The sequence below is a fragment of the Miscanthus floridulus genome, chromosome 7, assembly GCF_019320115.1.
Source record: "Miscanthus floridulus cultivar M001 chromosome 7, ASM1932011v1, whole genome shotgun sequence".
Taxonomy (NCBI): domain Eukaryota; kingdom Viridiplantae; phylum Streptophyta; class Magnoliopsida; order Poales; family Poaceae; genus Miscanthus; species Miscanthus floridulus.
This window is the reverse complement of record NC_089586.1, coordinates 95,937,034-95,960,806: the sequence shown is the minus strand read 5'-3', so window position 1 is coordinate 95,960,806 and position 23,773 is coordinate 95,937,034. Positions and strand designations below refer to the sequence as shown.

Genomic DNA, 23,773 nt, shown 5'->3' with positions numbered 1-23,773 from the left:
AAAATTTCATGTCTTTTTTATTTTGTATGATATTAGGGAAAAATCCAAAATTGGACATGAAAACAAGAAAAAGATTGTACATTTGTCAAATTATATGAGAAAATTTGTGTTAAAATGGTGCACCAGGGTGCACGGAGGTCTAGCTTCGCCCCTGACAGTGCGAGCTTATCAGCTACCCGGCTGGGGGTGAGCTGGACCGGAGCATGTCCATGGCGGTGGCAACAGTCAAGCTGTTCGGGAGCGGACGCGTGGCTAGAGGGAGCGCGCGGGGTCCGGAGACTTTGGTGGGGTCCGCGGCGATGCCCTTGATCCTATCCACTTCGTCGGAGTAAGGCGGTGGCAGCTAGTTCGAGGCGACGGAGGTAGACGACGCAGGGCGTCGCGGTATTTACGTCGCTGTCTCCAGGTAGGAGATGAAGCTGACACGCGGGTCCCGCTCGTCGGTGAAAGAAGGGAGGGGAACGGGAGCGGGCTCGCGCCAGAGATGGGCCGAGCGGCCAGGCCGGCCCAAGAAAGGAGGCGGGGCACGCGCGCTTGCGGGCTGAGCCCAAGCGGGAAGGAAGGAGGAGGTGGTGGGCTGCGGTCACGGGCCAGGAGGGAGGATTGAGCCCGAGATCCTTTTACCATTTAGAATTCCCTTTTCTATTTCCAGGAATAAACTGAGCACCCTTTAAATGGATTTCAAACTGAATTTGAAGGAGGTTTGAGATGGGGAGGGTTTGGTGAGTCAAGGGAGAAGTCAAGGATCTATTTGGGTGGTGAAGGCCAAGGAAATTATTTAGTGCCAAAATAAATTCTAGGGCAAACAATCATGCAATCAAGCAATCAAGCATTCAAACAATCATTTCTTCACTCCACACATTCTAACCTAGATGCATATGGTGAATTTTGATGCAAGGGTTTTGGAAGAAAATTTTATTTAGAAAGGGTTTTGCAGAAAATAAATAGTCAAGGTTTTAATTTGTTGTAAAGTTTTAAAAAGTTCAAAATTTTAGTGGTTTTTATTATGATGCAAAAACATGGGTGTTACAGATCTATCCCACTTAGAAGAATCTCGTCCCCGAGATTCAAGTAAACTAGAGAGAAACTTAGAGAGGGAGAACCTAGAGAGTGAGAGAGAAGGGTCTAGAGAGGGAGGGGTTTTGTTTTGCTTTATTGTGTTGTCCTCTGGAGAGTTCCTCGGTCCACTTGTTGTACCACCTTGTTGACCAAGGAGGTAGTTCCTTATCGGAAAAGAGTATGACCCTATCGCCTTGCCAGGGCGATTACCACTCGCATTTGAACAAGAAAATACCACCCTGTGACCACCCTGTCGGGAATCACATCTTGTCGGAAGGAGGTATACCTCTTGTCCAATGATAGCTGCTCGATCTTTTTTCGTCTTTTGTACCCCTCTCTTGAATCATCTTCTGGCTGTCTAGTCTTTGGGGAATTCCATTTCTTCTTGCTTTAGGGCTACCCCACTTAGAAGATTCGATCTTCTACATCATCTTATTGTGTTCTTCTGGTTGTAGAGTCGCTTGAGGTGTCTTGGTCTCCTAGTGTCTTCCAAATATGTGTAACACCCTTTGTTGTATAGTTATCCATCTTAGTCTTCTTATGATTCCCCCCTTTTTTGTTGACTTCTTGAGCTTTAATTCTTCCGGGTTGGTGGTGCCAATATCCTTGTTTTTGTTTCTTTTGAGCAACAATCACAGTGTTCTTAGGATTCCATTTTTCATTAAAAAACTTGCATCTTCAGTTGTTCGCCCTGATTTCTATATTCCTAAATAGGGGGTTCCGGATCTACCCCACTTAGAAGATTTATCCTTAAATCTTCTATTATCTTATTTCTTAGATCTGATTACTTTTTGTGGGTTATTCTTTATCTGGTGTTCACCCTTACGTAGCTTCTTAGTATGTGACGCTTTGGTTCTATACACCCTGTTTATCTGCCTTTGCGAGAGAGAGGGCATGCGGATTCAACGGGATCGCGAGCCAACATAATGCTTAATATTATGATGGGAGAATTATACAATGGAGGGAAGGGAGGTGCTAGGCTACATGTACATCTCCCTTGGGAGCGACTAGTCTACTTCATCGTACGGAGCGACTTCACTCCAGTGCTCCTAGCGTCCTTCAACTGAGCGGGGCTATGGGTCTTCTTCTTTTCTTGACAGTGGTTGGGTGACCAGGATGAGGTGCTCGATCTCGGACACTTCCGTAGGCGGTGGTGCTGGCGGTGCTACAAGGTCCATCCTTCTTTCTGCAGGGTAGACGGGGATTCCTTCAAGAATCATGGGCTCTTGTCCGGGTGTGGCAACCATCCTTTGCTTGGGTCTGGTGATGAGGTAGGCATTCTTCAACTGCTGGGCGTGGCGGTCTTCGGCTTCCTTCAGGGCTTCGACAATGGCAGTCTCGTGGCTTTCTGCGGCGGCTGCTTGGGCATGCACTTCAACGAACTGCACGTGGAGCTTCCTGGCGTAGATCTCGGCTTCTTCATCTCGGTAGATGCACTTCCTCAACTCAAAGGCTTGCATGTCGTGTTGTTCATGAAGGGGCAATAGGTAGGTGGTTGTGAACTTCATGGTGGGGCTGTCTTCTTGCTATTGTAGGGCTTCCATATGGGTGATCCAAGCTGGGCAGTTCTTCTCTAGTGGTGGGAAGAATCTCATTGGTGTATAGGCGATGGGCTCTTCGTAGATCTAGCATAGGTGTCACAGGGCTTTGCGGGCAACAGCTTGGTAGGTGTTAGTGAAGCGAAATCCAGTGGCAGTCGTACTCTAGGCATCGGCAAGGTCGGGGAAGTCTTCACTCTTGGCGATGTAGACAGTGACTTCACAGCGCTTGGTGCCAAGTTCTTCATACTCTTGACCTTCATACTCGGGGCGCTCTTGGATTCCAAGTCTCTGCATGGTGGCGTAGAGAAGCTTAGAGAAACCTTCGGTGTGGAGGCAGTAGTTGCTGATCCAAACTCCTTCTGCCATTTGTGGGCATGGGAGGAATCGACAATGGTGGTTTACGGGTGGGAAGCTGAGGGTGCAGCTGCTTGCTTTTGCTCAAGGTAGGGAAAAGTTGGCGGTGGGATTCTTCAGTGGGCGTGGGTGATGATGAGGGCGGAGAGGTTCCTTCTCTTATAAGGTGTCGAGGGTGAGGCTTCCTTTGGACGCTTTGACTGGTCTTGACCGAGGCTTGAGGTGTGCGGAGAAAGGAAGTGGGACAAGGGTTTTGGAAAACATTTTATTTAGAAAGGGTTTTGTAGAAAATAAATAGTCAAGGTTTTAATTTGTTGTAAAGTTTTAAAAAGTTCAAATTTTTAGTGGTTTTTATTATGATGCAAAAACACGGGTGTTACAGATACAGTTCCATTAGATGCTCTCACATGTTACTTTGTTTTTGCAAGTTAAAGTATAATCGATATATAAAAGATATTGAAATATTTGTAATTAAAATATGACTAGATTTAGCTCGGCCTTTCAATAAAAATGTGATTTGTGTAATATGAATTTATAATGCTTCACATAGTTTTACTTAATTAAAATAAATCAAACACGTAGTCTTTTCTTTTATATAATGTAGTTTTCTTTTTAACCATAGCTCGTTTCTTGCATTCTCGTGACCGTAGCTCTAGCTTTCTTTTAGTGTGTTGTTTTTATCTCATGTGGTGTACGACTCTTAGTTGTCTATATTTGTTTGCTTGTATGCTTGCTGGTGTGCTTGGTTGTTGCGATCTGCGAGTTGAAGAAGAGCTATTCATGAGCACTGAAGATTAAACGGTGTTGACCATATGCTGAAGTATGAGGAAGTTTGAGCAAGTGTAAAAGGCAAGTATAATATGAGGCTCTCCTTGACACCTAATAATCATAATATCATTATGTTCATGATGCATGTGTCGAATATGATAGCCTTAAGGATATTCCTAGTATTTGTTACCTTATTCCTTGATACCTATGGTTCATGCATATGTGTAGTTTTGCTAGTTGCTCTACTTAATGATGAAAGCTCCTTAATAATGACTAATGGCATATGCAATAATGTTTAAAATGTGCTTTTTAGCAACATGGAAAACCTAAGGACTTATCTGTGAGCAAAATCCAGGACTTACAGTACAATCATGAGTGCTATATGGCTCTGGCTTTAGTCAAGTATGAGGACCTTTTATAGCTTGTTAGTGGTTACCTGAAAGGGCGCAAAAGGGGCTTGCCGAGATGGGTATATGACAGCCTCTGTTTTTATGTGTATAGTCGCGAAGGAATTGTGCCATCTGAAAGGGGGTTCCTACATCTGCTTGTCGATTGCAAACCTAGCGGCCCTAACTTGTTAGATGAACCTTTGAAAGACTTCATAGTGAACCCTGCCGACCTTCCTTGGTAGTGGGTCAAGAGATTAGCTACCTCAGGCAAAAAGGTAAATCACGGCTCATGGTTAAAGTGTACAATCTCTGCAGAGTGTAAAACTGTTATAACAACTGTGCTCATTGTCACGAGCGGCTTGGAAAACTGACGGAATTATTGGTCCTTATTGTTATTCTATGGTGATGATGCTCATGTTTAATCATTATTGTATTATTGCCATTACTTATGATCATACGGGAATTGAAGCTTAAGCATAACTTAGCAACTTAGGCTTTAATGTTAACTGTGCTCATTGTCTCTAGCGAAGGTTGCTCAGATGGTTGTTGAAGACACTCGGAGTTCTCAAAAGACTAACAAAAGTGCTAAGCGTATTATACCCCCAGTCAATCGTCCCAATGAAGAATGGAGCCTAAAGATTAGTTACCGTTCCGCGATACTCTGATGTAAGTGTTAATATAGCTATGTATACATTATTTAATAACATTATTTTTGATACTATTCACTATGTTGTTGTATGTGTGGACTTTCTGGGCACACATATAGCGAGCCTAGTTTTGTTCTTAAAATTGGGTGAGTTTTTTCATCAGTTTGCTAATGGTAAAAGAAGAAAAGGGACTATCATTCAAATGGAGACTGATCAGGATGATCACAGAGAAAGATGCTATTATGAAGCATGTGGTTCAATTTTACAAAGAGCTATTTGGCCCAGTTGACTCTAGAAATATCTTCCTGAGCAATAACTTTTGGGAAAGCAATAGAAAGGTGAATGCAAAGGACAGGGAGAATTTGATTAAGTTGTTTACAGTAAAGGAAATTAAACAGTCAATTTTTGACATGAAAAAGGATGCGGCTCCAGGCCCTAATGGATTTGGGGCAACTTTCTTCCAAACTTTTTGAGATTTAATAAAAGGAAGATATTGTAACATGTTTCTGGATTTCTATAAGGGTGAGCTAGATATCAAGAGAATTAACTTTGGGGTGATAACTTTAGTTCCAAAGGTTCAGGAGGCCAACAATATCAGGCAATATAGGCCTATTTGCCTTCTGAATGTGGATTATAAAGGGTTTACAAAGGTGCTTACTGAGAGATTAACCCCAATGGCTAAGGCAGTGATTGGGGAGAATCAGACTGGCTTTATTAAGGGTAGAAGTATCCTAGAAGGGGTTGTTATTCTTCATGAAGTTATACACTCATTGAGCAAAGGTAAAGAGAAAGGAATGATTTTCAAAATAGACTTTGAAAAGGCATATGACAGGGTTAGATGGGCTTCTACATGTTGCCTAAAGGGGTTCATGGAAAGATGGACTCCATCAGAGCTAAGTTCTTCTGGCAAGGTGCTGGAGATGCATTTAAATACCATATGGCAAAATGGATTTCCATGTGTAAACCTAAGGCCCATGGGGGGCTAGGGATTATCAACACTTATCTGATGAACCAGTGCCTCATCACAAAATGGATTTGGAAAATTGAGAGGGGTTCAAATGAGATGTGGTACAAATTATTGAAAGCTAAATATATGAGAAGGAATAGTTTCTTTGGTTCAAAACACTTAGGCTCATCTCAGTTTTGGAAAGGCCTTCATAAGGTGAAGCACCTTTTCAAATGGGGAGCTGAGTATAATGTAAAGAAAGGAGATAAAGTTAGCTTCTGGCATGATTCCTGGTTTGGGGGATACCTCTGAAAATACGGTATAGTAATATATTTGCCATATGTCAAAAGCCGGAGATTATGGTGAGGGATTGCTGACGAAACGGGGAGTGGAACATTCCTCTGCGAAGATGTCTATTTGGTGATCTGATTTCAGAATGGAATGAATTGCAGGATGATCTGCAGAGGTTTCAGTTCAATAATGACGACAATGATCAAGTGAGATGGGCTCTGGAGAAGTCTCAGATCTTTTCGACTAGATCATTATACAATTGTCTCACCCAAGTGGGGGGGGGGGCGGGGGGGGGGGGGGGGGGGGGGGGGGGGGGGGGGGGGGTAGAGACAAACTAAACGATACTATCTGGAAAAGCAAAATCCCCCTCAAAGTCAAAGTGTTTTTATGGCAAATCTTTCATAACAAATTACAAACTGCTGTAGCTATAAAAAAAAGAGGTTGGCATGGTAGCCCTCTCTACTGTGTTTGTAATCTGCCTGAAACTGTCAATCACATATTTTTTGAATGTGTGTTTACTCAATATATATGGTGTTGCATCAGAGATGCTTTTGGCCTGCAAAATTACCCTGTATCCATTCAGGAATTGGTTTCCCAATGGATGCCAAGGCGGCTGGGGATTCTTAAGAAAATATGTTTTGCTTTCTTTGCAGGTTTAGCTTGGGCAATTTGGAGGAATAGAAACAAAATGGCAATTGAGAAGCCTTTTTCCTTTAAACCCAGATGCAGTAATCCATGCAGCTATAAATTTCGTGCAGATCTGGGCAGGCTTAAGCAAGGAAGGCGATGCTGCCAGGATGAAGGACATGGCCCAGCGTCTATCGGACTGGATGCATAAGAAGGACGTTTTCAATGGACCATATTCAGATATCGCTGTTATGTAGGAGTGCTGCCTGTAGGCTTGCTGTCTTGCTTTTTATCTTAGGCTGTAACAATACCGTACTGTCTCCATGGTGGGAGCTTTTCTTTTTCTTGCTTTGAAACTGGTAACCCCATTGTGGAAGACCATGTTATTAGCTTTCTTAAAAGCCGAGTAAAACTCCTTTAAAAAAACATAATAATTAATTATAGTAAAAACAAAAAAGAAAGAAATAATAAAAATATAAAAAATAAAAAGAATAATGAAAAATCACATGAAACAAAAAATAAATAAAAAATAAAAATTAAGAAAGGAAAAATAAAAAAGGGAAGAAAAGAAATAAAACAAACATAAAAAATAATAAATAATAAAAAATAAAAAATCACATAAACAAAAAATAAATATAAAAATAAAGCACGAAAAGAAAAAAGAAGGAAAAGAAAAGAAAAGAAAAAGAAAAAGAAAATAAATAAGAAGAATAAAAAATGAAAATAATAATGAAAAATCACATGAAACAAAAAATAAATAAAAATAAAATTGAAGAAAAGAAAAATAAGAAAAGGGAAGAAAAGAAAAAAGAAATAAAACAAACATAAAAATGAAAAATTAAAAAGAATAATAAAAAATCACATAAGCAAAAAAGAAATATAAAAAATAAAGCACGAAAAGAAAAAAGAAGAAAAACAAAAGAAAAAGAAAATAAATAAGAAGAATAAAAAAAACTCTCGCCCGCATGATACGTGGCTCCCACGCTCCAGCGCGATGCTCGGGTCCGGCCAGTTCGGACCCGAAGCTTTTCGACCGGTTCGTCCAGGCAGAGTTGTTATGAGCCGTTGATCAAAAAATTGTTTATTTATAATTATGGGTATTTTAGTACTTTGATTTCAGTCATTAACTCAAATCTAATAAAGCAATCGTTTTCTTCTCGTCAAACAACCGATCTAACTTTCCTTGCTCCATCACCGGCGCATGCCTGCCCGTAACCCGTCGTCGCTCACCTTGCCCGCGATCTCCGTTGTGCACCCCGGCAGCGCGCCGCCTCTTGCCGTGTGGGCGTGCCGGCTTCACAGCATCCGACTCCGACGACCCTAGCGCATCTTGCGACAACCGAACAACGAACGAACAGAGCAAAGCCTAGGCAGCGACAGAACATCATTGCCGGTGTCGAGTCGTGATCCGTCGGCATCATCCCCTCAATTGTCGGCCACCGCCGCTGCCTAATGGAAGGCGGTGGATCCTCGGACGCCCGGATCCCGACGCGTGTTCGGACGCCCCTGTACGCTGCTGCGCCTTTTCTTGAACCCTCCGCTTTCCTATAATTTGTTTAGCACTGCACCCGCGGAGACCGCCTGCACCAGCGCTAGCTTTCCGACTCACGAAATAATTGTAACATGAAACAATTGCTGCCGTACTTATGAAACAGATAAAATATTTGAAACATACTCTTGCAACATATGTGTATAGCCACTGCAATATATACAACATCCAAATAAAATACTTATAACATGCATCTGAAATATTAGGAACATATACTTGTAACATACTGTATAGCCATTGCAATATATGCAATACCAAATCTACTTTTGCAACATCTCGATAAAACACATGCAGCATCCATATGAAACATACATTTGAAACGTATAAAACATACAGAGCTCAACGCCGACGTGGACGTGGATGTCGCCGGTGCGGAGAACACAAATTACTTTTCATTTTAATATGCATGCATGTGCAGTAGCGACATGTATCCTTAAAAATAAGGACATGCAGCACTTTACTATGTTGTACGCGGATGGAAGGATTTCATGTGGGAAGCACGAAAAAGGCAAAACCTCACGCGAGGACTAGGAAAGAGGCAAAGCCTTCACACGATGTAGACCGCATGCGTGGCCGCATGGGGACCAGGAAAGATGCGGGGACCGTGGGTAGGACGCAATGTAGACTGGGGCGTTCGTGGTAGGACGAGAAAGAAGTCCTTGAATCTTGAAATAACTAACCTTTCAAAATATTTGTTGTTGATTTCTGGCCCACTAATATTTAGTTCCGGACCACAACTTAATTCCTTTAAATTGGTTCTTTCTAATTCTTAACCATTAGATCTAGTTGAATAGAGGGCTCTGATTATTTTAAAGTACCCTAAAATTTCTTTATTTTCTCTGTCATGCTAATTTGTCCTAAGCTTTACTAGAAATCTATTTATTCAAGGACAGAGAAAGTAGTAAGATAAAACAAAGTTGTATATTGATTCTTTAGAGACTATTTATATTTATCTCGTGCTCAAATGACCCATTTTTTTTATAGAAAAGGGACCGCACATTTCAACACTCATAAGATCTGGTTGCTGATATTTCTCCATTTCCGCCGAATACCATTTTGCAAAGACCGTGTTAGGAACGGCATTACAAAACACTCTTCTGTCCTGATCGAATATAAACTAGTTGACTTGACCCGTACCCTGTAAAAAATAACCCATAAACGAATCATGCCCACAGAATACATTCAGGAAGATTAAGCATCAGAAGGAACCAAATCCAGTTTGGAAAGGAAAATCCAGCAACCTTATAACATTCCACGAACTATTTTTTGTCAGTACTGGAACCGCACCAGGCAGGTCGCACGTCTACACGGATATCTCTGTCCGTTCCCAGCAGAAAAGTAGTATTCTTTGGATTCGAGGCAGGAAACGCCTTGACAATCGTTGTCGCATTCATTGCAGGTCCTGTTTGGTTGGGCTTTTGGTTTTGGCTTTTGGCCTCAAAAGCCAAAAGCTCAATCAAAGGGACTGTTTTTGGAGGATGCTTTTTCAGAAGCAGCTGCTTTTCCGTAGTTCATTTTTGAAAGTTGGGTTGACCCTGTTTTTGGCTTTTGGCTTTCTGCTTTTCGAAATTGGTGGAATAAAAAGCTTTTCCATAGTTGTTTCAAGAGAGATAAAGATAAAAGGTATATTTTATACTTGTTTAACCAAACAGCTTTCAGCTTTTCTACAGCTCACAGCTCACAGCAGCTTTTCCATAACTCACAGCCCACAGCAGCTTTTTTCCACAGCCACAGCTCAACCAAACATGACCTCACACTGCGACTGCAGCGATGGACGAGAGCGAGGTGGAAGGTGAAAAGTGATGGACGAGAGCGAGGTGGAAGGTGAAAAGTAGTACTAGTAGTAACTGTCGAGATTGACGGACCCAAAGAGGGCGATGGCGGTAAAGCTAGATAAGGCGTCACAGTGCACCCAACCAAACTTCACAGTTCAAACACCCACTACCAAGTGAAACGAAGCAGATCATCTGAAGGACTGCCGGCAGAGCAGAGGTACCCCTCTCTCTCTATTTAATTAGTGCTTGGTATAATTGCTGCAACAGTCGTGGGAGCCCGTCCTACGTTTCTGAAAAACAAAACAAACAAAAACTTCTCGTAGGGCGTTCTAGCAAATAGCTAGCTATATGAGACTAAAAATAAAAAAAAAACACTGAAAGAGTGGTTTCTAAAAAATCGTGCTAGACTAACTATTTGAGAGTCGTTAACTATTTAATCTCTCTTCTTCATTGTCAATAGAATTCTTACTATACTAGCTATTTGAAAAATTATTGGAGACCTTAAATTCAAGGACACTTTGCACGGTGTACGAGAATTTGATAGGAAATTGTAAGCTTGTGCATAACTCTAATCATCGCATGAACGCAACGTAGTTGTTGCTCTAGTAACACGCCGCGAGGTTTATATTTCCTTTTTTGCAGGTGTCATCAATTATATTAAGTGCCTAATGGGACAGCCCAAACAGCCGGCGAAACTCGCCATGCTTATAGCTCTGCCGTTGCTTCTACTGTGTTATGAAGCGGGCAATGTCCATTGCTCGACTGTTCACAAGAACAGCGAAGATTTTCAGGCATTGGTCGAATTCAAGCAGGGCATCACCGATCCAAAAGGAGTCTCGAAGAATTGGAACCCCGACGCCCACTTCTGTCGATGGTATGGTGTGAACTGCAGTTCCAACCGACCATATCACGTCACGGAAATCAAACTCTCGGGCAAAAACTTAGCTGGCAATATCTCTTCCTCTCTTGGAAAGCTGGCCTTCCTTCATACGCTTGATCTATCGAGTAACAGCTTCTATGGCCCCATTCCTAACGCACTCACAAACTGTTCCAACCTAGCATATCTGGATCTCTCTACAAACAAGCTAACCAGTGTTATTCCTCCTACAATAGGTTCTCTTACCAATCTAGCAAAATTTTACCTTGACAGTAATTATCTCACTGGGGGCATCCCAGCAGCCCTCGGGAACATGACCAATCTATGAGCAGTCAGTTTTTCACAAAATCAACTCACTGGAAGCATTCCCCATGAGGTTATGGAAATGCCACAACTACAGATATTATCCCTAGTGCAAAATAAACTATCAGGTGAAATTCCTGAGGTTTGGCAAATGCCAAAGATATCGGGTTTATATCTAGACCTAAATAATCTGTCGGGTAGAATCCCAGAAATTCTGTCTAATGCATCTTTTCTTCAGGAAATAACCTTGGCATCCAATATGCTAGGTAACACATTGCCATCTAATATTGGCGATGCACTACCTAATCTCACGACTCTATTGTTGGCAGACAACTATTTTGAAGGTCACATTCCAGCTTCCCTAGGAAACCCTCCAAGTCTAGGAGACATTGATCTATCCGAAAATTATTTCAGTGGCCAAATCCCAAGCTCTTTTGGAAACCTTTCACAGCTGAATTATCTTAACCTTGGTTACAACATGCTTCAATCAACAGATAATGAGGGTTGGGAATTCCTGCACGCCCTAGGAAAGTGTAGCTATCTAGCTGTTTGGAATTATCTAATAATACGCTACAGGGAGCCATACCAAATTCAATTGGAAACCTATCCACCAATCTTACACGTCTACTAATGGGTGGAAACAGCCTATCAGGTATAGTTCCCCCAAGTATTGGAAAATTTAGCGCCTTGATTCAACTATCGCTAGATCACAACAATCTTACCGGTACAATTGAAGAATGGGTCGGAAACATGACAAAACTACAGCGTTTAAATCTCCAATCGAACAGGTTTAACAGGACAATTCCACCTTCTATTGGCCATCTTACACAGTTGACATATTTCTTTCTTGCTGAAAATCAATTCACCGTGTTTGAACCACCTACCTTGGGAAACCTCAAACAAATGTTAGTGTTGAACCTCAGCTATAACACTTTCCAAGGGAGCATACCTGTCGAGTTTGGTAACTTTAGACAACTCACCACACTAGATCTTTCATCCAGTAGATTCAGTGGGGAAATTCCTGAAACAATGGGCCAATTCCAACAGATATATATGATTCAGTTGGACCAAAATATTCTTACAGGAAATGTTCCGATTACTTTCAATAATCTAAAGAGCTTGAGCATGCTCAATCTTTCCCACAACAATTTGTCAGGTCCCATTCCAGTTTATCTAAATGATCTGAAGTCTCTAACAAAACTAGACCTATCTTACAACAATTTCCAAGGAGAAATACCAGAAAATGGTGTGTTCGATAATGCTACAATTGTTTCACTTGATGGCAACCTAGGACTGTGTGGAGGAGCCACAAATTTGCATATGCCTTCATGCCATGTTGTTTATAGAAGAGAAGAAGAAATCATAAACTATATGGTCAAAATACTAGTACCAGTATTTGGCTCCATCTCACTCATACTGTTCATTTACATTAGAATGCACGAGAAGAAAACGCCAAGAAGTCAACACTTAATTTTTCTTTCTTTTGGCAAGAAATTCCCTAGAGTTTCTTACAAGGATCTAGAGCAAGCTATAGGGAGCTTTTCAAAGTCCAACCTAATTGGAAGAGGAAGCTATGGTTCAGTATACAAAGGGAAGTTAACTCAAGCTAAAATCGAAGTTGCTATTAAGGTTTTTGACCCTGAGATCAGATTTGCAGACATAGAAATAAAGCTATATGTGTTGGACAGATAACTTGTGTGTAGTACAAGGCTACCAGTTCATACAAAGATTTGATTTTTGAACATTTGAAAAATGGATTGGTAAAGCATTAATAAGTTATTTTCGTGAAGTGTGTCACATGTCTTTTTCATAGGACGTTTCTAGAGTTGTTGAGTCATTGTAGGCCTTCTGCTCGTTCCCAAAATCTACATTAGGAGGAAATCATGTGCCCCGACCACTTTGTGGCAACAAGGGCCGCGGCGCTTGACATCGACAAGATAACTCGGTAGTGCTCTGCCTTGATTGGCCGTTGATCGTACGACAAGGACATGGGGCAGACCGGAAATGGGCTTTACACCTTCAACATGGCCTTACAGCAAAACTATAGAAGTGGACCTGGATTTGGGTAGTGACTGAAGTGGCCCGTTGAAGGGATTACTCAGCCAAGTCTGTCTTTGGCTCTTTGCTGTACCTCACGTGTGCAAACTGGCAAGTTTGATGGACTGAAAGTCTTCGCAGGCGCGCAGCAATGGCGGAACCCCGCATGGTCGCCTCAGCCAACAGCCCAGCCGTGCATCCAAACAAACTCAGTTCTCATATGCATCATCACCCGGCAGGACCAAGAAGATAAAAAGGTCGGCTGCAACTACAAGGCATCGTGCGCTCCAGCCAATACAAGTACTGGGATCCTTCCTGAAATCCTGATCCTGATTTAAGGTTAGTGCTCCTGCTGAACATCTCTTCTAGCCTTTCTCCTGGCTGCAACTGTTCGTGCAAATGAATGAAGCTGCTAGCAGCCATGCACTTATGCTATGCCTTGCAGATGCCGGTGAAAGTGGACATGTGGCAAAATTCTATGCATTCTAGGACTAAAATGGTTTCTTTGCCGAGTGTCTGCGCTATGACACTCGGCAAAGAAGCCAAAATTATGTGCATTCTGGAACGTGTTTGCCGAGTGTCTGGTATTCGACACTCGGCAAAGGACGAAGGTTTGCCGAGTGCCTGGAATTTGACACACGGCAAAGGAAGAAGCTTTGCCGAGTGCCTGAACTTTGACACACGGCAAAGGAGGTAGCTTTGCCGAGTGCCTGAACTTTGACACTCGACAAAGAAAGAAGGTTTGCCGAGTGCCTGATATTTGACACTCGACAAACGCGTCGTGACCGTCTCCACTCCGTCACGTTATTTTTTTTCGCTGAGCGTCGGTTTCAGCTCTCGGCAAAGTCATTGCCGAGTGCACGATAGAAAACACTCAGCAAAGAGCCGTTTGCCGGCACGGTAGATGTCGTGTGCTGTTTGCCGATTGTTACACTCGGACAAAGCTACTGTTTCCAGTAGTGAATAGAAGTTGCTATTAAGGTTTTTGACCTTGAGATCAGATTTGCAGACATAGAAATAAAGCTATATGTGTTGGACAGATAACTTGTGTGTAGTACAAGGCTACCAGTTCATACAAAGATTTGATTTTTGAACATTTGAAAAATGGATTGGTAAAGCATTAATAAGTTATTTTCGTGATGTGTGTCACATGTCTTTTTCATAGGACGTTTCTAGAGTTGTTGAGTCATTGTAGGCCTTCTGCTCGTTCCCAAAATCTACATTAGGAGGAAATCATGTGCCCCGACCACTTTGTGGCAACAAGGGCCGCGGCGCTTGACATCGACAAGATAACTCGGTAGTGCTCTGCCTTGATTGGCCGGTGATCGTAAGACAAGGACATGGGGAAGACCGGAAATGGGCTTTACACCTTTAACATGGCCTTACAGCAAAACTATAGAAGTGGACCTGGATTTGGGTCGTGACTGAAGTGGCCCAAGAAACCAACGATGTAGGTTGAGTATCTTAGAAGGCCCAAGAAGCGCCCGTTGAAGGGATTACTCAGCCAAGTCTGTCTTTGGCTCTTTGCTGTACCTCACGTGTGCAAACTGGCAAGTTTGATGGACTCGAGGTCTTCGCAGGCGCGCAGCAACGGCGGAACCCCGCATGGTCGCCTCAGCCAACAGCCCAGCCGTGCATCCAAACAAACTCTCTCATATGAATCATCACCCGGCAGGACCAAGAAGATAAAAAGGTCGGCTGCAACTACAAGGCATCGTGCGCTCCAGCCAATACAAGTACTGGGATCCTTCCTGAAATCCTGATCCTGATTTAAGGTTAGTGCTCCTGCTGAACATCTCTTCTAGCCTTTCTCCTGGCTGCAACTGTTCGTGCAAATGAATGAAGCTGCTAGCAGCTATGCACTTATGCTATGCCTTGCAGATGCCAAGTGAATCATCCAAGCAACCGGTGAAAGTGGACATGCTGCATATACTGTTGTCGTTGCTGGCGTTGTGTTATGGAGCTACCAACAGCCATTGCTCGACAGTGAATGAGAGCAGTCAAGATCTTCTTTCACAGCTCGATTTCAAGCAGAGCATCACTAGTGATCCACGTGGAGCCTTGAGCAATTGGACCATGAGCTCCCACTTCTGCCGGTGGAACGGTGTCACGTGTACCACGACGCCACCATTCCGCGTCCTGAGTCTCAACCTCTCTTGGCAACCTTAGCTTCCTTTATGTTCTTACCTCTCCTATAATAACTTTGTAGGTCCCTTGCCTCTCCTTGGTCGCCTCCAAAATTTACAGTACCTTTCCTTGAATAACAATAATTTTTCTGGGATCATTCCAGATGCATTTATTACAAACTTCTCCAACCTGACACAGTTAGATTTATCTTCAAACTTGCTGGTGGGTTCAATTCCTTCGAAATTAGGCCTACTATCAAATCTAGCATATCTCAATTTGGGTTCAAATCAACTCAAGGGAGCCATTCCTGGTGAGCTTGGCCAGTTAAAGTTAAATACCTTGATCCTAGGCGACAATAGGCTTTCAGGTGAAATCCCAGAAGCCTTCTTTCGTCTTTCTTCTCTACAGTATCTAAGTCTAGACTTTAATATGCTAGGCAATGCATTGCCATCCAACATAGGAGAACTTCTCCCTAATCTCATAGGGCTTACGTTGCAAAACAACAGGTTCGAAGGTCCCATCCCAGCTTCACTAGGCAACAGTGCTCTAGGGTTACAAATTCTAGATTTATCATCTAATAATTTCATAGGGCAGATTCCTACTTCTTTGGGAAAACTTTCAAATTTGACTTTTCTACCTTCAGGAAAACCAGCTTGTAGCACGGAACAACCAGGACTGGGAATTTTTGAGCGCATTAAGAAACTGTAGATATCTACGGGTACTCTCACTCTCTTACAATGAGCTGCAGGGATCTCTTCCATCATCAATCGGTAACCTGTCCACCAGCCTTCAAACGCTTCTGTTGGGTGGAAACAGCTTGTCTGGGCAAGTTCCACGGAGCCTAGGCAACCTTAGCGGCTTAATTTGGCTGGGATTAAGTGAGAACCATTTCAGTGGTACAATTGAAGGATGGATTGAAGATTTAAAAAACCTAACACGATTAAGTCTGGGATTGAACAACTTCACTGGGCCAATCCCATCCTCTATTAGCAATCTTACCCAGCTGACGTACCTTTATTTATACAGAAATGGGTTTGATGGCCCCATACCAGCCAGATTGGGAAATCTTCAGCACCTCCAGATCCAAGTTAGAGCTAGGAACGAGCCGTAGCTCGGACGATCGGTCCTCCCGATGCGGAAGCCACCGGTCATGCGTTCGAGCGCTGCTCGGCGCATGATTTCTACGGGGGGTTTTCCTCAATATCTGCAGCCTCACATGTGGATGCACCACAATGGTTAGGGTGACATGTGCGAAGCTATAGATGACTTACCTATCAGCCACGTGGGACTTCGCATACCTCTCAACCACATGCAGTCCTTAACAGGCTCTTAGAGTCTAAACTCTGAGACAACAACTCCCTCCAATCCCCATCATCATCTGGCACATGCTTTTGAATGGCCCGTGATGAGGCCAAATCCTCGTGCATCCATTTGAGGTAATTACTTAGCCCGTTTTGCAAGAAAACAGGTTGAAACGCAATGGTGGCGATGCTCATAAGGTGAGACCGTCGAGAATCAAGGAGATGCTAGATGCGACTCAACTAATCATGGAATATTAGGGCATGTTTGGCTCTTAGTCGCACCCGACGCACTTGGACTACGGCACACGCTGCAGCGTTTGGTTGCTACCGCACGTTGGGGTGTCGAAGGTGCGGCGCGGTTTCCTGTCTGCCGCTGCGCCCACTCTCGCCAAGAGTCTGGCGGTCGTTTCGACCGCCAAACTTTCGGCGGCGCTGGAGCTGTGGTGCGGCGTGCTGCGGCGGGAGCCAGACAGGTCCTTAGCTACATTTAATACCATTGAACCAATCGGACAACCTCCACAACTTTAATCTTTTGGAAAAAAAGTATTTATGCAATTTTTCATTTTTTAAAAAGTTAGAGTTATACTAGCAACTTGTGTGCATAATATTTTGTGGGACAAAATTTATCCCACAACTTTTTATTATAGCTTTTCGATATAGTTTTTATGTAGTTATGGATTCTTGTGAATGGCATGAGGAGGACCATGACGAAGAGGGAATTAGGCTTTCTAAAACTTCTATTCTAAACTATAGTCACTAATCTCTACCTAATAAAAATCTACTTTACCCTTCATAAATAAATCTAATTGTTTTACTAGATACTCTCCCAATTCCCGCAGTATTCACAGTTCGCAAGAATCCTGCGAAGCGCGGCATTGTACAGATAGTCTATTCTTGTCCAGGTAAAGATGCATACAAGTTGACTGGACCCGGTACCTGGCCTTGTCAGCTGTCAAAGATAACGCCTATGGATGAATCATGCCCACACGATACATTCTGGAAGCGAGATCATCACGAAGAACCAAATTTGATTTCAAAACGGAAATCCAGCACCGGTAGATCATTCCACGAGACCCAATTATTGTCGGTATCGGATCGCACATCAGCCCGGAATATCTCTGTCTGGTTCCTACTGAAAAGTACACTAGGATTCGAGGCTGGACACGCCGCAACAACGACGGCGCAGCTGGCCGAACGGAATGGAAGAGGAAAAGTGGCGGTAACTGGCGAATGTGATGGACTCACTGCTCACGGTCCTCGCTGAGATGGCGGTCAAGGCATCAAAGTGCGGCCTCCTCTGCTGATCTGCGAGATGAGCATCCAACTTATTAAAGCCTCAAAGTGCCGGTTTAGTTTCCAAAATTTTGCAAAATTTTTCAAGATTCTCCGTCACATCGAATCTTTAGACGTATGCATGAAGCATTAAATATAAATAAAAAATAAAATTAATTACACAGTTTAGACAAAATTCACGAGACGAATCTTTTAAGTCTAATTAAACTATGATTGGACACTAATTGCCAGATAACAACGAAAATGCTACAGTACCATTTCCCAAAAAATTTCGCCAACTAAACAAGGCCAAACTCTCGCTAGCAAGCAAAACAAAGCAGATTAAAAGGACAGCCGGGCCTAGCCACTCTCTCTTGTTACTTAGTGTTGGTACAATCGTACGTAATTATCCGTTTTAGCATGTTATGGTCGTGTTCGCTTCTTTTATAATCCGTCTTTTTCGGCTTAGAACAGTGTTTTTCTTTCACAACAAATCAGTCGAAATAGTGTTTCGACTTGTTTTTTCAGCGAAGCGAACGGAGCCTATATATACTTCCTGTAATAACCGTGTTGGGTTTCTCGATATAGCGGAGTGTGTGTCTGCCCCTTTCTAAAAAAAAAGGGGGCTTGTTTTGTATAGCTTTGGTTTCAGCTTGAACGCAGTGTGGTTTCTCTAGTAATAGCACCAACTTTATGCTTTATTTTTGCAGGTCTCAATTAAGTGCATCATGCCTCATTCTAAGTTGCATTGGTTTTTCTACGTATAAACTTTTACTATACATCTAGATAGTAAGTAAAAGCCATAAAAAACCCGAAACGACTTATAAATGGAGTGAGCAGCTCTGATTTCAGCATCAACGGAGAATGATTTGTCTAGTAATAGCACAAAGTTTATGCTTTACTTTTGCAGGTCTCAATTGAGTGCATCATGCCCCGTTCTAAACTTCCGGACATACTCAGCATGCTAATAGTACTGCCTGGACATACTCAGCATGCTAATAGTACTGCCGTTCTTACTGCTGTATTATGGACTTGGCAAGGTTCATTGCTCCACAGTTCATGAGAACAGCGAAGATTTTCACTCATTGCTCGATTTCAAGAACGGCATCACCAACGACCCAAATGGAGCCTTGAGCAATTGGACCAGCAACATCCACTTCTGCCGGTGGAATGGTGTCAACTGCACCTTAACCCCGCCATATCGCGTCACGCAGCTCAGCCTTCCCAACCAGAACTTAGCTGGCCAAATCTCATCCTCCCTTGGAAATCTGACCTACCTTAATTAGCTGGTTCTAACCAATAATAGCTTTCAGGGGCCCATACCTCTTGTTAGCAAACTTCACAACCTAGAATACCTTTCTCTCGGAAATAACCTTTTGCAAGGTTTGATTCCCGACGCAATTATAAACTGTTCCAACTTAGTCAGTCTAGATCTCTCTAAAAACCACCTCACCGGAGTTATTCATCCAAGAATAGGCTCTCTTACCAAGCTAGAATCTCTTTTCTTGAATGGAAATAATCTCTCTGGGGTCATACCACCAGGCCTTGGCAACATCTCCCATTTATCACTACTTGTTCTGTCACAAAATCAACTAAACGGGCCCATTCCCAGTGAGTTTTGGCAAATGCCACACATATCGTCGTTGTACTTTTTGATAATAATCTGTCCGGTGGAATCCCACAAAATCTATCTAATTTCTCTTCTCTTCAACAACTATCCTTGACGTCGAATAAGCTGAGCAACACATTGCCATCCAACTTCGGCTACACCCTCCCAAATCTCAAATTTCTGTACTTGGCGAATAACATGTTTGAAGGACACATTCCAGCTTCCCTAGGCAATGCTTCAGGTCTAGTAAGTTTGGACCTGTCCAATAATAAGTTTGCTGGCCAGATCCCTAGCACATTCGGAAAATTTGCAGGGCTTTCTTCTCTAAGCCTTGAGAGAAACAAGCTTGAAGCAAGCGATAGTGCTGGCTGGGAATTCGTTGATACCCTTACAAACTGCAGTTCCCTGAGTGTGCTTTCATTGGCTAGTAATAATCTGCAGGGAGTCTTACCAAAATCGATTGCGAACCTGTCCTCTAACCTCACATTTCTACTAGTGAGTGATAACCACCTATCAGGAATAGTCCCCTCAAACATTGGGAAGCTCAATGGTTTAATTGAACTCGATCTCGGTGCCAACAATTTTACCGGTACAGTTGTGGAGCTGGTCTTAAACTTGACGAATTTACAACGTGTATATCTCAATGGCAACTACTTTGTTGGTACAATTCCACCTTCCATAAGCAGCCTTACTAATTTGAACCTTTTGGATTTTTCAAATAACAAATTCACTGGTTCAGTACCACCTAGCTTGGGAAACCTTCAACAAATGAACAATTTGAACCTTAGCTACAACAATTTCCATGGGATCATACCAGTTGAATTTGGTAATCTAAAACAACTAATCTCACTAGATGTTTCATCAAACAAAATTAGCGGTGAAATTCCTGAAACTTTGGGGCAATGCCAACAGCTAGTGACAATCCAAATGGACCAAAACATTATTACAGGAAACATCCCAACCACATTCAGCAATCTAAATAGCTTGAGCGTGCTCAATCTTTCCCATAATGTTTTGTCTGGCCCCATTCCAGCTTACCTAAATAATCTAGAGCTTCTCACTATATTAGACCGCTCTTACAACAGTTTCAATGGAGAAATACCAAGAATCAGTTTATTCAATAATGCTACAGTTGTTTCACTGAATGGCAATCCTGGACTTTGTGGAGGACCCATTGATTTTCATGTGCCTTCATGCCAAGTTGTTTCTAGAAGAGTAGGAGCCATAAACAATTTGTTCAAAATTTGAAGGGCGGGCCTGGTGCAAGCGGTAGAGTCTTACCGCCTGTGACCGGAAGGTCCCGGGTTCGAGTCGCGGTCTCCTCGCATTGCCTAGGCGAGGGTAAGGCTTGCCACTGACACCCTTCCCCAGACCCTGCACAGAGCGGGAGCTCTCTGCAGTGGGTACGCCTTTTATTGATCCCAATATTTGTCTTCATGACACTCATAATGCTGGCATACATTATATTCCATGGGAAGAAGAAGACATCAGGAAGGCCATACTTATTGCTATTTTCTTTTGGCAAGCAATTCCCTAAAGTTTCTTACAATGATGTAGTCCAAGCTACAGGAAACTTCTGTGAGTGAAACCTAATTGGAAGAGGAAGCCATGGTTCAGTTTACAAAGGAAAAATAACTCTTGCTAAAATGCAAGTGACGATTAAGGTTTTTGACCTTGGGATGAGATACGCAGACAAAAAGTTTCATATCAGAATGTGAAGTGTTGAGTAGAATCCGTCATCGGAACCTTCTTCCTATCCTAACGGCATGTTCAACACAATGGGTATGATTTTAAAGCTCTAATTTATGTGTTCATGCAGAATGTGAATCTTGACACATGGTTGCATCACAAACCTTCAAGTGTAACCTTGAAATGTTTCGGCATGATAGAAAGAATCAACATAGCCGTTAGCATAGCTGATGCCTTGGCATATTTACACCACGACTGTGGGAGGCCTATTGTCCATTGTGATCTGAAACCAACTAATATCCTTCTTGACGATGATATGAATGCCCATTTGGGAGACTTTGGCATTGCAAGTTTAGTTCTTGGCTCTGTTCGGCAGGACTTATTGTTGCCGCGGTTGATTTGTAGGGCTGATTTGTTGTGGGAGAAAAACACTGTTCTATGGCTGAAAAAGTAAGACTGATTCTAACTTATAAGCTCAAGCGAACATAGCCCTTGATTCTAGGTCAACAGAAGTTGGACATTCTGGGCCTAATAGTTCAGTTGTTGGACATTCTGGGCTTAATAGTTCAGTTATTGTGACGGGATCTATAGGATATATTGCTCCAGGTGTGTATATAATATATTCATTGCCACGTCAAACCTTTGCATAAGGCAATCTTTTACTCCTTTCTTAAAAAGTTAAGGAACTAATCAGAGGATTTTATATACTTTATTTTTCAGAGTATGGTCAAAGTGTTCATGCATCAACATGTGGGGATGTCTACAGTTTTGGTATAGTACTTCTGGAGATGGTAATAGGCAAACGACCAACTGACCCGATGTTTGAGAATGAACTCAACATTGTTAGCTTTGTGGGGAGTAATCTTCCAGATAAAATATTATTCAAGATTGATGCTCATCTCCGAGAAGAATGCAAGTGCACTATACAAACAGTGCCAGAAGCAGAACAGGAGATCTATCGATGTTTGCTATCAGTGGTGCAAGTAGCTCTTTCTTGCACGCGTCTATCGCCAAGAGAACGAATGAACATGAGAGAAGTAGCCATTAACTTGCATGCAATCAGGAGGGCATACATTGCAGCGATCAAGAGACAGTAAGTCATGTTTCGCTGGAGTGGTGCCCAACATGCCAATGCCATGGCCCATGGAACCTAGATAGATAGATAGTTTAGTGTGGCTTAGCTTCGGTGACAGCAGGCCTGATGACAAATTAGCCATGAGTGGCCTGCTGAAATTGACAAAAAAATTCCTACTAGCAAGATGTATGTGTCAGAGGTGAGTTTTGTACACTAGCTGAAATTAAGATTTAGTTTGTGAACATTATTAGTGAAATGCAATTGGGAAAGAATTGACGAGTATATTCGACAGAGCATTGAGGATTTGACGAAATGTCTGTCTCTCACATCGCTTGGATTGTTAGCTCGTCACTGTAATACTAGGCGATTCTTTTCAGACAGCTAATCATCATGGAGATCAACGAATACGGAGTAAGAATACCAGATTACAGGCGGCATTGCTAATCCATGTATCCAACTGCAAGCATGCAAGTACTAGTAGATCTAAATCATCTCGCACCTCTATCCCGATCCAAACCCAAACTGCAACTACCACGAAGGCACGAACCAATCACTTGAACAAGCAACGACTAATGAGATAGATCCCCTCACATATCCGTCGATGCGGCCGCCGGTCGACCCGTCGCTGGTCCGTGCGCCGAGACGCTTCGCCCTCAGAAGCTCGGACGACTCGCCTCCGCCCTGGCTGATTTTACTCCTGTATACTGCACGACTGCACAGAATCCGGAACCTGTAAGCCACGCCGCGCCGTTAATCTGTCTGTTTTTTTCGAGAACGTGCATGGCACTTGTTTCGTTAAGAAAAGTTTGGAAGATTTACACGCCTGTCATCACATTACGACTAGTTGCCATGAGTGATGGGGTTGAACACGGACACAAGGCACCGCTAGTAGGCGGTGGAACACTAGGTGTCGTAACTAACTAAGAAACTAATTGTGCGACCGAATAGCTTGCGACGTTGAACAAACCCGTGCTCAAAACGCCTGCGGCGCTGCCCGCCTCATGCGAGCAGCAGCCATGGGAACAGCTCCCGCATTGTGGCCTTCTTCGACGAGGATACAGGCTCCTTGAAGGTTTCATGGAAGCGCGCCACGATGGAGGCATCTGGTGTCATAGGCGACGTCCTAGACACGCTCGCCGATGTCGGGTTCCACTTACGTAGCATGACGCGCTTGGCCTGCAGCTCCGGTTTTGGCTCATAGTAGTAGGACTTCGCGGCGAGCCTATCGCTGCGTCGTGGCACGAGGTCCGTGTCTGCACGCGTGCGCGACACGCGAAGGCGCGGTGGGGAACGAATCAGCGACTCCTCAAGGGGCAGCTTGAGGGATGCAATGAAGTCGGGTACCTGTGGCGGCTGCACTATAGGAGAACCGACAATAGGCGGCTGTGCTTTGGGCCCGTGGATGTTGTCCACGAGATTGCTTCGATCCACGGACGGGGGTAGAGGCCCAGACATTGGCCCAAAGGCAACTGAAATGACTTGGGCCGGCATAGTCACAGGCCGCGGCCCAAAGCCAGAAGATCCATCACCAGGCGTC

At 43.2% G+C, this 23,773-nt stretch overlaps 2 pseudogenes; both read left to right on the top strand.

Moving 5' to 3' along the window:
* The first annotated feature begins 10,102 nt into the window (after positions 1–10,102).
* On the top strand, positions 10,103–22,258 carry LOC136465901 (probable LRR receptor-like serine/threonine-protein kinase At3g47570; annotated as a pseudogene).
* LOC136462251 (probably inactive leucine-rich repeat receptor-like protein kinase At5g06940) lies at positions 12,619–15,998 on the top strand (annotated as a pseudogene).
* Positions 22,259–23,773: the final 1,515 nt, after the last annotated feature.